Here is a 17,946-nt window from a genome sequence, read left to right as displayed (position 1 = left end):
AGTGCTGACTGCCAGCATAACTACACTGAGTTTTCAGTGAGAAACTACACTCGTTTTCAGTGAGAAAACAAGAAGATAAAAACAAATATAAACCATTAAAATGGTAACATCCAAGTTAGGCCAAGACGACATTTTGCATTTGGGTTACTTCTTAATTCTTGTGCAAAATATAAATCAGCTGAGTCCTCCAACCATGCTAGTAAAATATCTTCTGGAAGAAATACAGACATATAGGTGAGAAGCTTCTGATGTATTATTACAGATCATAAAAGCATGATCCCGGGTGGTAAACTATGTACACAATGTACTGTCAGAAGAGTGTTAATAAGATCTATCTGATGATGCCTACAAAACTGGCACTGCACTAAAAGACTAACATGAGTCTTAAAGCCAGTCTTAAAGTTTATCAAACAAGTACATTACATACATAAACACAAAGTAAAAGATTCCTTAATTAATAATGAAACAAACTAATCAACCTCCTTTGAACCAAAGAGCATGTATTTTGATCAAGTAACAACAAAAGTATAACTTTGATGACAATTTTACAAATTTAAAGCAAATGTCCTATTACCTAATAATAATGAAGTTTTTAAGTGGTTGCTAATGCCACTATATTTCAAGTATTTTCAGAGGAAATGGATAGTAATATTCATCTTAAATTTCAAAGGCTTTGTGAGGAATTCAAGGCAGAAAAATTATTCACAGTTGATATTTTTGTTGTAGACACACATTTTTGTCCCCACAATCTATGATTTGCCTTCCTCCCATTGAAGTCTAAAACAATGGAATTCTTGCCACACAAAAAGATAAAGAAAGACCTTTTCTTCATCCATTCTGTTAACACATCTGAAGCTGAGTTGTGATACAGAAAAAAACCCATTACTCATAGTGAACAGAAAAGCAAAAGTCTATGAGGCCTCAGAACAAAAACCAAAAGGCTTATAGTTGCCTTATGAACAAGAAATGGGTAATATACTAAGAATGAAAATGTGACTAGGTTATACAGAATGTTTGAATAATGATATTTTTGGAAATCTATATTTGCTAACTTCACAGCAAAATTACCAGCACACTACAGACACAGGAAGACATTCCCAAAACAAGACAAAAAAACTAAACAAAACATAAAAAGTTTTTGGGAAATGCCAAACCCAAACAAAGGGCAAACGTTACAGTGAATACATCATCCCGTGGGACCTGCACACTATAGTTATAAAAATCCCTTTGTATCTTACAGGGTAATTAAAATGGTACAGATACGTAGAGGTTTCAGAAAAACAACAATGTCCCACATACTCATGAACTTGAAAGACAATCATCTACGACCTCAGGCTAGTTTTGCAACATGGAGTAGATTAGTTTAGCCTACTTCAGGACCAAAAAAAAAACAAAAAACAGAGCTCCTTCTTAAAGATGCAAAGGGTGTTCAACATCACGACACAAACACTGCTATGTTTTTACATATTGGGAGGCTGGTTCAAGAAGACAACTTAAACTAGGTTTCCTTGACTTTTTTTTTCTGAAAAATTGTTCCAAACATGCAGTCTTGTATTATCCTAAAGCAAACAAAATATCTAATGACTAAACAATTGTTAGGGTACAATGTGCTTGTATTTGTAATATATATTTTTTAAAAAAACAAATGTTTTTACTTTCCTTATGTGTACACCTCACCAAATAAACATAAGGAGACCAAAATTGAAGCCAAAACAAAGTATCCTAACTATGCAACTGACACAAGTTTTGGTGACATTCATTTTCAGCTGCAAGACCTTGCACTGGATCCATGTAAAGCAACTACAGGAACCAAGTATGAACAAAATATCCTACTGTTATAATTATACAATTCAATGGGTCAATACTTGAGGTAATACTGGAACATCATGGCTGTAAACTCAATAATGCAAGATCACTTTTCCAAGCAGAGTTGGTCATTTGCTTTTTAAACGTAAAGTGATATGGGGGTTTAAAGACATTTAAGAGACTCTCCTTTGAGGATTCAGTGAAAGTGTCATAATGTGTTTAAGAAATTGAGTAAAATTAACATTCTGCTAAATACCAACTAACAGTAAAACTGTAGTGACAGAAAAGGTGAAGAACTTAATTCAGGCAAATTATGCAAGCTTCTGTGAAAATGTATAGATAAGTATTTAAGTACTGTATCAACACTGAATATTTCAGGTATAGCTTTTTGCAAATTTGTATTTAAAAAAGACAAGGACTCTTTCACAGTCAAATTCAAATTCTTCAGCTGTAGGCATACAAATGCCTTCTTTTCCTGTGTATCCTAATCCTTTTTACACAAAATGTTAAAAGAAAGTAAACAAGGTGAATACCCATTACAGAAATCTCTCACACTAAATAAATAAACAAATAAATAAATCAATATAGGCTAAAGTTCTTGAGTTACATTTCAAGGTGTTTGCTCAAAGTCAACCAAAAAAACCCCCCAAAAAACAGCAAAGGTAAATGAAGGAATTCCTGCTAAGCAATAAATGTATGTTCTGCTTCAACTACCGTACTAAACAGGAAGTGCCACAAGGCAGCCATAGAGCTGAAAGCAACTCAACAACTTCCCGGCACTGAAATGAAATAAAAATAAATACTAACAGCCCACATTACATGCCTTTATGGAGCTCTATGTAATACAGCAGCCTACATTTACAGAATCCATCAAAATCACACATGGGGAAACTCCAAAGATGAAACAGGTCAAACATCATGTTACAGCTTGCTCTTTAAATGAAATGGAGTATCTAGTGATGCTATACAAGAAAACTAAGGGGAGAAACACACTCAGAAATTCACTTTTAGAGCACAAATTCAAGGACCAATGACGAAAAACAGAAAATTCAGATGGTACTGAAGCAGAAAAAACTACTAAGTACCTCGTTACATAAGTAGTGTTTACTCTGTAAATTGCCTTTTTCTGTGGTGAAACTATCTAATGAATCTGTAGTTCCCTAAAAATTCCTCTTCAGACATGCTTGACTAACGCTAGTCTAAATTCTACAGGTGCGAAAAAAAAAATATGGTGTATATGACACCATAATCCCTGAAGCAAAATGTGTTCTTTCTTTCTTATTTGAGTCTTTAAAATAGGTAGGTTGACCTATATAGTCTTATCTGCGCTACGTTTCCTCATAGGGTCCATTTTAAAACAATCAATCACCCAGTCAACTAATTAAACGCATAGCAGGGTTTATCCTACAAGTATTTTATTCCTCAGAAGATCAAGCACAATTCACACAATTCGTTTATTAGCAGACAAAATCGACACTATCAAACTTTTAACTCGCAAACAAATAACACTGGCGTTATATTTAATTTAAAACGCAAACTAACACTCCACCCACCGATTGAACAATTTTAAACACTGAATATTGTCAAATAATAAATACCTTTTAGCATAGCTAACTATTGCTAGAAGTCGCTCCTCGCGACAAACATCAGGAAGAGTTGCGACTGTAGCAAACAAAAATGCTACGTGTAGAATATCAAAAGGAAACATTTCCGAGAACAGAAATGTATAGTTTCACTTAGCTACATAGCTAGCTGCGCATTGTTTACAATGATAAAAACACACATTCGCCCTACATACAGCGTATCGTCGATAAATTGACGACCGTTGCGACATTGTTGTGTGCTTTTCATATTACTGTGTCATCATTTGAGGGAAGGGGGCATCACATTTTATGTTAGCTTGCTTAACAGGAGAAAACATGAGAGATTAGCGAGGATAGCCATCTCTCAACGCATTTAAATACGATGGAAAAACACGATTGCACATTCGAATGATTACCATACCCAAAACCGATGTTCTCCTAAAGTGTGAGCTTCGTCATCGTTCTAAAACAAAGTGTAGCAACTCGGGGTTGTAAGAAATTATTAATTCCTTACCCACACGACAGTCGGTATGCCCCCTCAATGTTCTGACAGTAGAAATAGGGTTGTCTTTGGGATAGTGCGCATGCTCTTACACAGCCCTCTACTGGAGGCAAAATGAAATATTAGTCTGATCAGGTTTATTGAGTTGAACAGGTGTGAGATGTGAAGAGACAAAAACTGAAAGGTTATGAGGAAGTTTGAAAAGAACATACATTTAACTTCTTAATGTAGCTTTAGCTAGAAAAGTACCATAATAGCAAAGTAAGATTTTAGAACATAGTTGCTCCTGTTCTAAGGGCTTACATCGATCCGACATTCATAAATAGCAATCAGAACACGCTAAGTGAAATCGCGCTAAAATACAAATATGAAGAGAAACTATGCATCACAGTTTATTGCAACACTTACTTAGCAACTACTGAACAGTTTAGACTTAATCACTATTTCCTTTTCCAGGGACATGTCAGAAGAAGTAGATAATTATAATTATTTATAAACAACAGATAAATCGGTAAACTTTAAATTCTATTTAATTTCAATTTATTTTTCTATCCTTATTAACAAGACAAATATGATTTAACTTGCAAATCACACAAAACTCGAATTACACTTCTGTGTTGTCGAGTTATATGTTAATTATGTTTAAACAAAATTACTTGGTGCTTAATCAATATTTTAATCAAACGATTTGAGAATGTGAACAGGAAATACTGTTTTTAATACTAATGGCACTTCACCAGAATTATCTGCCAGCAGCAAATGAAATCAGGGCAATTTACAGAAACATATAAAATCAGTGGAATCACTTGTGTTTGCCCATAGGTGCAAAGTAAAACCATAGACATCGCCTTTATACTCAATGCCTGAGAATTTTCTTTCAGTGTAAATAATGTGTTATATGTTTTGGGGGTTCTATTTCTGGTAGATATCTGTTAGACATTTCACTATTGTTTCTCTGTTGTACTATATATGCAAATTAGTACTGAATTCATTTAAAGGAAGAGATTAATTTCTTTTTCCAAAGAGAAAAAGAGATGGCAAAGATTCAACAGTTGGCAGTTTATAAGGTGAAGGCAAGCTTTGCAAGATCTTAAAGCAAAATGGAGCTGTGTCTGTACATGCCTCAGGTATTGGAGTCTCTGTGGAACCTTGAAAAAGCACAACTGACCTTCAAGCACTCCCCATGGTGCTGCCAGTCCTCTGGATAATACCAAAATGGTATTCTTACACAACATGCTAGTTCTCATCAAATACTGTGTAGTCTCTTTGGAATGTCCAGTGGAATTTTGGCCAAATGACACTTCTGTTTGGCAGTGTTCCTATCTAAATTAAATGATAATAAATAGATATTACTTGAATTTATTAAAACATATGTTAGCATATAGACTAATGTACTAAGCAAATAACATCTGTTTGACCATTCCCTACACCCACTCTCATCACAAGGTTCAGGGTTCTTTGTGAGGTCAAAAATCAGACTCAATCTCAACCTAAAATCTCAGGCGAGGTTGTAAATCTACCTGTTCTGTCAGCCCTTTGATTGGTTGTTGTTGTTTTTTGTGCAAAAGATGAAGGTCTGGATGTTTATAGACATAGAGAACGGAGGTATTGACACTGTCATTATTACCCTTTGCTTGAAACTTTTCAGTAACAGCAGTACTGATTTAGAGGTTTAAGATGACTAAAGATTTGATGAGTTTTAAAATGGGTCTCAAAGGTTTGAACAAAAACAACAAACACAGCTTTGTTTACATTTATGAAACCAACAAATCATTCGTCATGAGTCAGAGCAGAGCACTGAAATTCGCTATGCACTCTGATCTACAAAGTAGGTACAAGTGCTCATCAGCCTGTAATAGGGCCATCAAAACATTCCAGTAGCACTGAAAAATGACTTCATTTTCAGCCTAGAATCAAGCAGTGGGCTACAGAATACAGCAATCAAAATGTAATACTGCTCAGTAGTGGCATGACATCTCTCTCTCTCTCTCTCTCTCTCTCTCTCTCTCTCTATATATATATATATATATATATATATATATATATATGGTTTCCAGAGAAACAGAATGTTTAAGGCAGAGGTCTTTCATCAGCTGTGCAAGCAAAGTGCTTCTGAATTTGTAGGAGGAAGAACCAGTATATTAGAAATAGTTTTTTGTTAGAAACAATATGTACTTAAATCATAATTGGAGGTTTCTAAACTTCCAAGAGTGTAGATAATTTTTTTCTTTGAGTTTCCTAATTTCATTACTCCCATAGCGACAATTGGCAATGCAAACAGATATGTCATTAATCCAGTGTCCCTTCATATTAAAATGATGATAGAATAGAGGGAACAAGATGCAAGTGTGCTGGATGCGTTTCTTTAATTTTCCATAAAGAACGCCAAAACAAAAGCACACCAAGCTAAAGGCAGAGGAAAAAGTAAAAACCATAGTAGATAGCTGGCAGTAATAACTTGCAACATGGCCTCAACAGCGTAGGTTCGAACAACCTCTGGCATTCTAGGAGCAATGTGCAGCACTTGTGGCAGGCACATGTGGACTTGAAATAGGGGAGAAACAGAACAAGGTACAGGTGATGGTGATTAAGTGATTAGGTGCTTAAAACTGCAGTGATTCAGAATGGAAAAGTGTGTGAATGTGTGTGTGTGTGTGTGTGTGTGTGTGTGTGTGTGTGTGTGTGTGTGTGTGTGTGTGTGTGTGTGTATATATATATATATATATATATATATATATATATATATATATATATATATATATATATATATATGTATGTGTGTATATATGTATCAGTGGGCATGTCCCCCCTTGCTGGGTCCCCAGCGCCCAGACACTGTGACACCTTGCCAATGGAAATGACAAATATTTAATTCTGATGCTTCAAAGTTGTTAAAAAAAACAATAGACAAGCCTTGTCTTGGTTTCTCCAATGTAAAGCTAATTATATCTCTTTCAAGTAATACTGCAATAATGCATGAGGAGGAATGGGTAATAACCATCAGCTGGCCAAGAGAAAAATTGGAAGCTGCTGATGTCAAGATCAGAAAACTCTTCACAAAGAATGGGCACCCAATATTCAGCATTCAAGGGCTATTTGACAGTCAGATGCATGAGGGAAGCTGCCAACAAAGGAAAAATCCACCAACCAGGGTGAGATATGAAACACCCACAAATACATCCAAGCAATGACCTCCAAGCACAGCACAGTGGCACTAATCATGACAGCACAAGTTCAAACACTAAGCACTAGGTGGATCAAAGCATGGGTGTATCACACCAGACAAGACCTACAATGCAGACTGTGCAAATGGGCAAATCCAGCACCTAGTTTCAGGATGCAAGATGCTGGCAGGGAAAGCATACCTACATTGAGAGACACAACCAAGTGGCAGGGATCATATACAGGAATATATGCAAGACATATGAGTTGGAAACAAGTCCAAATGGGAGCAACCACCGAATGTGGTGGAGAATATCAAGGCTAAGATCCCGTGGGACCTTCAGATCCAGACAGATAAGCAAGAACCAAACATTGTTTGACGTTGTTGTCAAAGATATAGGAAAACAGCAGTGACAATAGATGTGACAGTCCCAAGTGATGGAAATATCCAAAGGAAAGAATAAGAGAGTCTAGAAAAATACTAGGGACTGAAGGAAAAAAAAACAAAAAAAACAGCAATCACAGTATCGAAGAACAGCAAAAATACTGTACTATACACACACACACACACACACACACACACACACACACACACACACACACACACACACATATATATAGTCCACTAGTGGTGTATGGGAGAATCTGAAGTGAAGGAGGTCCTATAATGTGGGTCCCTCTGGTTCTTATTTCCACACAACCTTTCTTTGAGTACCTTTGGCAGTTAAATATGCTGCCAGACCTTGTTGTTATCAGACTGAATTATGTGAAGTAGATTAAGATGAGAGCCTATAGACACAAGTTTTTCTGTCAGCCATTCTCAGCTTTCTCTCATGTCTGTTTATTCTCTGCTAGGAGATCGATGCCCTATGTGTCAAGTAAGGTTTTTCTTTGTTATCTGCAGAGGATAAGATGAGGAGAGAGAGAAAGAGACAGACAGCTAGATAGATAGAGAGAGAAAGAAAGCAAGAATCTCCTGTTATTTATGCAACTATCTACTAACATTTTATATCCATCACATTTAGTATCCATGCACTAATATTTTGAATCATTAGTAGTTGGATAATAGATATACAGTATGTTTTGTAAAATGCACACTAATATATTTGATCTTTTTTTCCCATCTTTTCAGTGTGTCTCATTTGTATGTTCATTCAGTATGACAAAGTTTAGAGGAAGAGAGTAACAAACCCAATGTAATTAAATATATAGGATATATGAAATATGATTTCATACACACACACAAAAAACAGCATCACGTGTTTAGCATATTTTGATTAACAAGAGCTACAGCAATGCAGGATATATCAGGAGCTAAAGAAGCAACAGTAGAAGCCATGGTAACAAGTTAATTTGTCGTACTTAAAAGTTACTGCAGATTTCCAGATGTTTCAAAAAGTAATGGGAATCAATCACATACAGGGGTCACTGGGGGGCGCTGTAATCTTTGCATTTAGTCTAAACTCTCAAAGACATTTTTGGTTGATCAGATAATGCCTCTTCAACACAAGTAAAGCTTTTTGTTACAGTAAGAATTAATATAATATAAACTGTTATTAATAACTACATTTATTAGGTTCCATAATCCTTTATCTTGTACCAATGCCTTGGAGATAAAGTGTTACATATGTGGCAGTTTTATATGACTAGGAAGCTTTTCCCAAAGAGGCGTATACAGAGCACATAAAGTTGACAAAACACTGTGTAAACTGAACCAGTTGCAATTACCTGTATTTCTGCATAAATCAGAATCAAAATTGCTTGTAAGAATGGGTCTATTGAAAACTAAAATGAACTAGTCAAATCAGCACAATGACTTCTAAATGAGAGCAAATCTTAATATAAATCATAACACTAAGGGAGAAGTCTTATTTAACATACAACACACATTTAACAGTGCAAGATCTTTATTGAACAAGTGGATTGAACAATAAAGATAATTGACAGAAAAGGTATTTGAAAACATATGTAGCAGTTGAACTTCAATTATAGGCTATAAGATTTATCAAGTGCTTTATTTAGCTACTCATCAGTCTTTCACTGTGAATAGAAGGTTTTCACTAAACAAAACTTTTTCAGCACATGCACATATTTGGGTCTACTTCAGATTATGTCCTAGTATTTCAGTGGAACTGATGTTGGGACTTTAACTTGGAGGTTGTAATCTAACAGAATATCTTCCAAACTATTATTAATTTCCTCCAATATTCCTATGATTTTTGTGTGTCAAATCCAGGTTTAGATCATAGATAACCAGCTGTAAAATGTCCTTGTATTCCTTGGATTTCATCAGTTTCCCAGTGACTGCAAGCTGTCCAGGCCCTTAGGAGGCAATGCAACCCCATCACAGTATACTCTCTCTACCAAGCTTCACAGCTGGGATGAGGTTTGGCTGAGGTATGCTGTGTTTTCTTTTCTCCAAACATATCACTCTAGACATTTACCAAGAGGTAAATAGCCCTTCGGTTTTTGGCCCATCTAGAGAACATTGTTCCAGTACCACTGGTTCAGGTAGTAATTCAGATTATCTTTATCAAAGTAGAAATTGGCAGAATATTCCTCTTTCTTCTTATTTGTGAATTCTTGGCATCTATATTTATAATCTGTACAGCATAAGGCAAATACTGCCAAGGCCATTATTAAACTAACAAAACATTTGTAGAGCTTATAAATGTACACATACCCATACACGCATATGTGTGGGCTTTTTTTCTTCTGTTTTCTGATTTTGGGATATGGTATAGCATATTCCTCCTGTGCTATGGTATGGTATATTTCTATGTTAATTAGAGCTTTTGATCTATGGCATTAGCCTGTAGCCTGGGCTTTTTATGTGAAGACATTGTTTAGGACACTGAGAGTTAAAGTTCTCAAGATAACTTATGAGCGGTGCATGAATGGTTGTCCAAAAAAGTTTCAGGCTTGTTTTATTTTAATTGTGTAGTATAGTAAACAATGCAGCAGTTCAATTTTTTATTGTGTTTCTTTCACATCTTAGTATTTTGAAGTAAGGAGATATTGGGCATTTCCCTATAGTGTGTGGGTGCAATGATTTGGATTTGATGGCAGATTAGGGGGTGGTGAAGCAATGAACGACTCAACTCCAGTGTCATCTCTCAGACCAACAGATAGCAGACTCCAAGCTAAAAATTTGATAAACACACCTTAGATTATCTGTGGTGAGGGCTTAACATTGGATATTACATTTGTGCTGTAAGAATTTCTGTGGTGAGGGTTTAACATTGGATATTACATTTGTGCTCTAAGAATATAAAAAGGAATTTAAAGTCTTTATATCTTTTTAGTAGCACATTTATTTACCCTGACAGTGTGAAATAGGCATCGATTGTGCAAATTATGAGTAAAAAATGTTTGAAGATTAATGCTGACGTTTGCCAGACAGTCAGACACATAATAGTTTTCTTCATTTTAATGACAGTTTACATTTAAACAGGCATATCATTGGGCACAGTGTGGAAATGACTATTAAAATAGAATCTGTCTTGTCTGGAGGAGTAGCACGCTTGCTACCATGGCAGCTGCTGGCACATGCACAGCACACACACAATCTGCACTTTTTTAGAGCACTGGATCCTCGAAATGATCTTCCAAGTGACAGAGTTGTTTTTGGCCTGCTGAATCCGAGGCAATGGATCTTCGTTTGGTGAAGAGGCTTTATCTCACTCCCAACCATTTCCCTAGCTCACCACTGAGGCTCTTGCTATTCATCAGGCAGGAACACTATACCTATTTCCTAACTCTTATTATTCTTTGAGATTGCCTAAGATAGATGCCTTAGATCGTGTTGCAACTGACATTTGTTGTTTGAGAGCTTGAGGCACTATGTGAGTGATAATAAATGACAAAATGAAACATGATATGCCAGAGATTAAACATTCCTAACTAGTTCCAACAAAATGACTTTCTCTGAAAAAAAAAAAAAAAAATGCCAGTATGGGTCTTCTCATTTTTAGTCAGGATTTGTTCTCACTGTCATAGGTAGAAAGTTCATAGTTCATGCTTCTATTTCGACAGCAACCAAGCAGCGACTTGCATTTTGATATAAAATTCTGTGTTTAATCTATACTGCTTTAAAGTGCAGGTTTGTTCCAGGAAGGCACCCTGCAGTTTTGGGAGGAATGCCAGTGTCTGAGTGTTAGCGTTTACTGAGAAGCAACATTGTATGTCCTCTGACATGAAAGTTTCAATACTTATAAGGCAACTTATAGGCCTCTTTGCTATTTCTATTTTATATAGCTGCTTTTAAAAAATGCTCTTTCATTTCAGACAGTTTCAGAGAATTAGAAGTCATGAGTGTGTTGATGAGTGTGTTGATTTGAATAAAATGAGAGATTTTATGTTTGTTTGTTTTTTTAAGACAACAGTCATTCATTATTTCAATCCCTGCTGAAATTGTGGTTTGTCAGTATTTCTGTCATTTATTTACTGTTTAGCATCTTAAGTGACTATCAGAAATTCATGAAATATCACCCTGCAGTGCCAACTTTGATTATAGAAAAAAGTAAAGCTCATAATGTAAAAAAATGCTGTTTTTGTAAATAGTTTGTAACGTTAGCGTGAAATTATCATGAAGGTTTAATGCAGTAGTAATGTAGTTTCATACTCAATTAAATAAAGAGCAACAGCTATTTAGGTAGCAAATTACTTAAATTATGCTTTCATACTTTCAAGTCAAGTAGCTTTTAAAGAATAAAAGGAGGGTTCTTTTTTTGCTTTATAATTATATGACCTAAGCTTTTTTTCAGTCTTCTGAATCTATTATCTTGCTACATTCTTCTTTAAGCCATCTTTGGATCATGGTAGTATCTTCCAAGATCTTAAAGATGTCTGCTAAGAATCTGTAGTCATATCTAATAATTTTCATAAGAACGTCAATCAATAGAAAAAAGAAAATCAATCCATTGTGTTCATGTCAGGTTACTATGGAGGAGAATAGAGATCTCGATAAAAAGAAACATTGCAATTTATAATTTGCTACAAATGTTCCATAATGTATTGTAAACAAATGGTCCAAATGACAATGGGTTCATTTACCTCTTGGTAAATGTCCAGAGCAATATGTTTGGAGAAACCACAGCATACCAAAGTCAAACCTCACCCCAGCTGTGAAGCTTCATAGAAGTATACTGTGATGGGGCTGCATTGCTTCCTAAAGGCCTGGACTGCTTGTAGTCACAGAAGGATTAATTTCAAGGTGTTCCATAAACTTTTACAATAGAAATGTCAAGGTATCTATCGGTGGTCTAAAACTCAAAAGATACTAGGTCATACAACAATACAAGGATGCAAAACATAGGATTAAATCAATAACTAAATAACTAAGTAGCTCAAAAGTAGGATTTTCATGTTTTACAGTGTCTAAGAAGAGTCCTGACTTACTGAAGTGGTCATTCAAGCAAGCCAACCCAAAATGTTATGCGAATTCAAATGGTATGACCTCCACATCATCACTACCCAGCACCTCATCCAGGTTGAATTCTCCAGTAATAAAGAAGTGCACAGTCTCTCTGAAGAACTGACACAAATGATTATGTGACATGTACGAGTCATTATATGTCATTACCTGGATGTAGCCACAGACAGGTAGAGCGCCTTGCAGAAATGAATTAATTATGACAGCTCAGGACAGTCATTGTGGCTTCATGTGCTCTTCAATCTTACCTAACTAGTAGTAGTTTTAGTATTAGTATTAGTAAATACTAATAATTGAAATTTCAACAATCATTATTTGACATATCAGTAAAGAATGAAAAAATCTCAGAAAATGGTCAAAGATTAGGATTTGGTTTACAACTACATTTGATATTGATCAGTTGGCTTAGTCATTTGATGAGGCTAAGAAATTATTCATGTGCAACATTAAGACAAGACTTTTTTTAACAGAAAATTTCCAATCAGGGATGTCAGAGAAATTAAAGCTGTATGACATGAACAGTGCCAATTGCCTTATTAATATTGCAAATGAGCTTCCTAATGGGAGTCCACACTCACATGGAATGCAGCCAAGAGATGTGCTTCAAATTCTTCAAGAGCAAATTGTGCTTCAAATTGTGCTTCACTAAAAAAAGCCCTTCAAAAGAATTTTATGTTCTAAGAAGGAATAAAAGTATTCTATTAGGGAATGTTGTGTAATTGAGCAAATTTTATGAAAGAATGAAACACATGTAGAAAGACAAAAAAAGCCTTATTTGAAAAGTGTCAGGTTAGTTTAATGACTAAACAGAATACCCAGTTCTTACAGAAGTAGCAAAGTAAGAAATTTGTGTCACTAACCACAACATTATGCTGAGGGACCCTGTGGACAGTCAAGGTCATTCTGTGTTTACATCTCCACTGCTATGCGACCACTTTATTTTCCTAAAGCAGGGCTGATTTGAAAAGGAAGGGGGGGGGGGGGGTTTGCCAGCGTGACCTCTAAAGGAAGCAGGCTGCTCCAGCTTGTGCCATCAAGTCTGAGCAGAAAGAATACACTAGCAGGTGAAACCGTTGCCTTCACACAGACCTGCTCAGACAGCTCAAGTTTCCCACGCTTCTGTCTCACTGTTCCAAAGCCGCCTTTGAGTACTGTCATCAGACCCTTTCCCCTCAATGCAAATCTTTGATCAGCTGGTATTAGTCAATCAAAGGTTCCATGTGAGTATACAGAAGGTGATCTGGAAGCAGTTTTGCCTTTCATGAGACTGCACTGTTAGAAGGGAGCTGATCTGGTCTGGTGTTGAACAGTTTGGAGTGCTGATCTAGATTTTGATTCTAAGACAGAGAAGAGTTTTAGCAAAATAAGAACTTAGACCTTGTTGCACTGAGATTTCTTAAACATGTCAGTCATAGGGTGGTCATAGGGGTTCAATAACCCTTGCAAGGAGAAAATCACACTCCCAAAAGGAGGACATATGGAGGATGGGGATGGGGATATGACACTAAAACATACAAAAACTGGGGGTAGTGGTAGCTCAGTGGTTAAGGTACTTTGACTAGTGACTAGAAGGTTGCCAGTTTAAGCCCCACTGCTACCAAGTTACCACTGCTTGGTCCCTGAGCAAGGCCCTTAACCTTCAATTGCTTAAGTTGTACTCAGTCATAATTGTAAGTTGCTTTGGATAAAAGTGTCACGTAAATGTAAAATCACATCCTATGTAGCTAACTGACCAATTTAATCTGTAATATAAATTTAGGTTTTACTCAGCAAACTTGGTACATACAGTATTTAAGGCTGGCATAGTGTACAGAAGGCATGAAATTTCTTTCCTTTTATTTGACAGGAAAGGAAAGGATGTGCTGACTACTGAAAACTGAAGTAGTTTATTTTTTCTTTTTGGTATTTTCACACCAATACAAACCACTGATTAGCATTTAGAATATAGACTTTCTTTGGTAGGTGAAGTGCGAGGAGATCTGTTAGACCAAGGAATACAAGGTGTTTGCTTTGACATGTATGTGACCAAGTGGCATGATAAAATAATATTGATCAATGGAAAGCAACCACTAATTCACTTCAAAGGAAGAAAAATGGGTATCCATCCAGGCCTTCTGCCAGACAGAGGACAGGGAGCTGAAAAACCAGATTGTCTGGCCTAAAACTAGACATCCGGCCACCCTAGTCGGTCCTAAACTCAGAGCAAAAACTGTTAGCGAAGCACCAGCATTATCATTTAGCCTTATCTAATTATCAGAGGGTGTTGCATGTTCAAGTTTAGCATGGGAAATATGTCAACTGTTATCTTTGTTAAATTTGATAGGCAAAGTGGAATTCTGGCAAGTGATGCTTCCTCTCTACTCATGAGATAATTTGGGTAACAGCAGACAGTGATCCAAAAACATAACCGATCAAACTAAAAAGCATGATGCTTTATCCAGCAGCACAAAGAGAGCAGCACTGAGTAGCCAAAATACAACCCTATAGCATAAGACTAAGGTTGTTCTTCAACCAGAGAAAGGGCAAAGTTGCAACATGATCAGCTATCTTCACCCAGGGTGGGGTGACGGGCTACCCAGATGGATCTGCAATGTGTTGAAAGATGTTGGAACCAGACACCAGCTCTGGGGCCACAATATGCATCTCCCCACTGTATTTCCCGCTGTATCCATCACTTATTCAGTTCAGAGGAGAAGCTCGCGCACTGTTATAAAGATGAATCAGTGGACCATGGCAGAGGTTTGATTGAAATCGATCCCATAATGCTGAATAAAACATGAGCATAGCTCAGTGCAGAAGTCACCAACTCTAAGAAACCTGCTTTGAACACTCTGGGATTTATTCTTCTTCAGAATGATGGAAATCAGCAGATGTTTCAAATATTTAAGTGTTAAGGGTTTTTTCAGTTGTATTGCATGCACACACAACAAAATCCCTAGTGTTGAAATTCTCCTACAATTTTCATTTAGGAAAACAAGACGCAACAAACCTTGCAAGAGTTAATACAACTCTGGGGGACTTTCTTGGGTTGAATAAGTAATTACACATGAGAGTAAATTGCTTGAAGTTACTGACTGTGATAACTAAGTAGTGTTATTCTGTGACCCATTGATCATGGTGAGTAATGTTATTCTATATCATAATATAGGGCTAGTAAAGTTTGAGGATGATTTTTAAATTACCAGTATCATAGAGAGGAGATACTAAAAGTGAATGGGGCTATTGGTAGTCTACTTTATATACTGTCCACACAGATCAGTAAAAAAACTAATAGTAGGTAAGAGCTGTCACTCAAAGTTCAAAGTTCATGATGTCATTATGAAGTCTTGAGTTATTAGTCCATAAACAACTAAACGTTGTTCCCCTGTCAAATAAATCACATGCTTAAATGACTTGAATCAAAGATAAAAATCAACATGTCCCCCACAGAAGAACAAAATCACTCCTTGCACTTGGCACTGTACTTGTGAATCCACTCCCTGGAGACATCAATACCTTGAGAGTCTCTAGTGTTTGAAGTAAAACAATAACTCTTTTGTCTTAAAAGCCATTTGGTAAGTACAGGGTGCATGTTAAGGGATAACTTGTCATTGTTGGAAAGTCATGTCATAACTGGGGGTTACTGCAGGGTTCATTCTTGCAAATATTCAGTGTTCCATGAGGTCTTTCAGCACCAGGGGCATTTCAGGGGCCTGAGGCCAGCTGAGCTGGAAAAGACAGAGCTTGACTGTATGTGTGTCTATGTATGTGTGCCTCTGTGCTGGCACACGCCAGTTCTAACACAAAGTGTTCTGTTTCAGCTTACAAATACTCGTCTTTATCCTCTAGCATCCAGGACACATTATTTCTGTGTGTATGTATGTATGTATGTGTGTGTGTGTGTGTGTGTGTGTGTGTGTGTGTGTGTGTGTGTGAGAGAGAGAGAGAGAGAGAGAGAGAGAGAGAGAGAGAGAGAGAGAGAGAGAGAGAGAGAGAGCGAGAGCGAGAGAGAGAAAGAGAGAGTTCTTTTATTTAACTCATTCTTTAATGAAAAATCAAATAATATAGACGATGGAGAAGGACTCCTATGCTTATTATTAGTGTTCAGATATCTTACCTATTGAAAATTATTGATTAAACATGAGCAACAGAAGCTGAAATAGACAAGGCAGTACAATATGCTGTGGGACTTGAACAGGTTCATCTGTTCGACTTGTAACATAATATCTTGTCCATTAAAAATGGTGCTATTCTAGCCAAACACACATTGGTTAAGAATGGTACATAAGTCACAGTAGCCTGAGTACTGAAAAGTACTGATTCTTTTTATTTTATTTAAATATACATATATTCCCAGATTTTGTGATAAAAGCAATACCGTTTTGAAACTAGCAGAAATTTTGGTTTTCACAAATTTTGCTGCTTCAGTTTTTATGTTGGCAATTTGCATTAACTCTAGATTGTGAGGGGTGATGAGATGAATTGCAATTAATTGCTAACTCATTCCTTGCCATGAAAATTATCCTAATCACAAAAATTACTGCATTCAAGCCACTGCATTTCAGCCCTGCCACAAAATGGCCTGCTAACATCATTTCAGTGATCTTCTCGTTAGCTCAAGAGTAAGTGTTAACAAGGGCAAGGCAGCTGATATCACTCAGTCATGCTGATTAGAAGCGCAGACTGGTTGCTTTAAAAGGGTGGTGGTGTTTGAAGTGTTCTTCTGTTAGCCATGGTTACATCCCAGGAAACAGATGCAGATTGTATCGTATCAAAAGTGCTTCATAGGCGAAGACATTGCTGCTTGTAAGATAGCACCTAAATCAGCCATTTATTGAATCATCAAAATCTTCGAGGAGAGAGGTTCAATTGCTGTGAAGAAGGCTTCAGTATGCCCAAGAAAGTCCAGCAAGCACAACGACCGTCTCCTAATGAGGATGCAGCTATGGGATCAGGACACCACTAGTGCAGAGCTTGCTCGGGAATGGCAGAAGGCAGGTGTGAGTGCATCTGCATGCATAGTGAGGCAGAATGGCTTGGTGTGGCATAGTGAGGCAGAATGGCTATTGGAATGGCTTGGTGTCGAGAAGGGCAGCAAAAAAGCCACATCTCTCCAAGAAAAAAAATCAAGGGCAGACTGGTTCTGCAGCAAATATAGGCATTGGACTACAGAGGACTAGGGTAAAGTTACTGTTCTCTGATGAAGCCCCCTTCACATTAGGACATGATTGTCCAGAGAAGAAAAGGTTAGCACTACCATGAGTGATGCCTCACTGTTGGCATGACGTCCTGAGACCATTCATGTGTGGGTTTGCTCAAAATTATGCCTAAGAACACTGTGAATAAGGAATGGCAAATAATAAGGAAAACCTCCAAGAGCAACTTCTCCCAATGGTCCAGGAGTAATTTGTTGATGAGCAATTGTTTTTCCACCATGATGGAGCACCATTTCACAAGGCAAATGTGATAACTAAGTACCT

At 36.8% G+C, this 17,946-nt stretch overlaps 1 protein-coding gene across 5 annotated transcripts in view; it reads right to left on the bottom strand.

Moving 5' to 3' along the window:
* l3mbtl4 (L3MBTL histone methyl-lysine binding protein 4) overlaps positions 1-3,963 on the bottom strand; it is a 58,713-nt gene extending 54,750 nt beyond the window's left edge. For 3 of the 5 annotated variants that reach the window (XM_027002494.3, XM_027002475.3, XM_027002484.3), the window contains exon 1: positions 3,904-3,963. The gene's annotated coding sequence lies outside the window, so the exon portion shown is untranslated. Of the gene's footprint in view, positions 1-3,404; positions 3,771-3,810 lie in introns of those variants that run through there. The other 2 variants (XM_081695994.1, XM_081695995.1) reach the window with 2 other exon arrangements.
* Positions 3,964-17,946: the final 13,983 nt, after the last annotated feature.

Source organism: Electrophorus electricus, chromosome 14 (genome assembly GCF_041902795.1).
Source record: "Electrophorus electricus isolate QZ-2024a chromosome 14, ASM4190279v1, whole genome shotgun sequence".
NCBI classification, from domain to species: Eukaryota; Metazoa; Chordata; class Actinopteri; order Gymnotiformes; family Gymnotidae; genus Electrophorus; species Electrophorus electricus.
The sequence above is the reverse complement of the archived record's forward strand: the minus strand, read 5'-3'. Positions and strand labels throughout refer to the sequence as shown.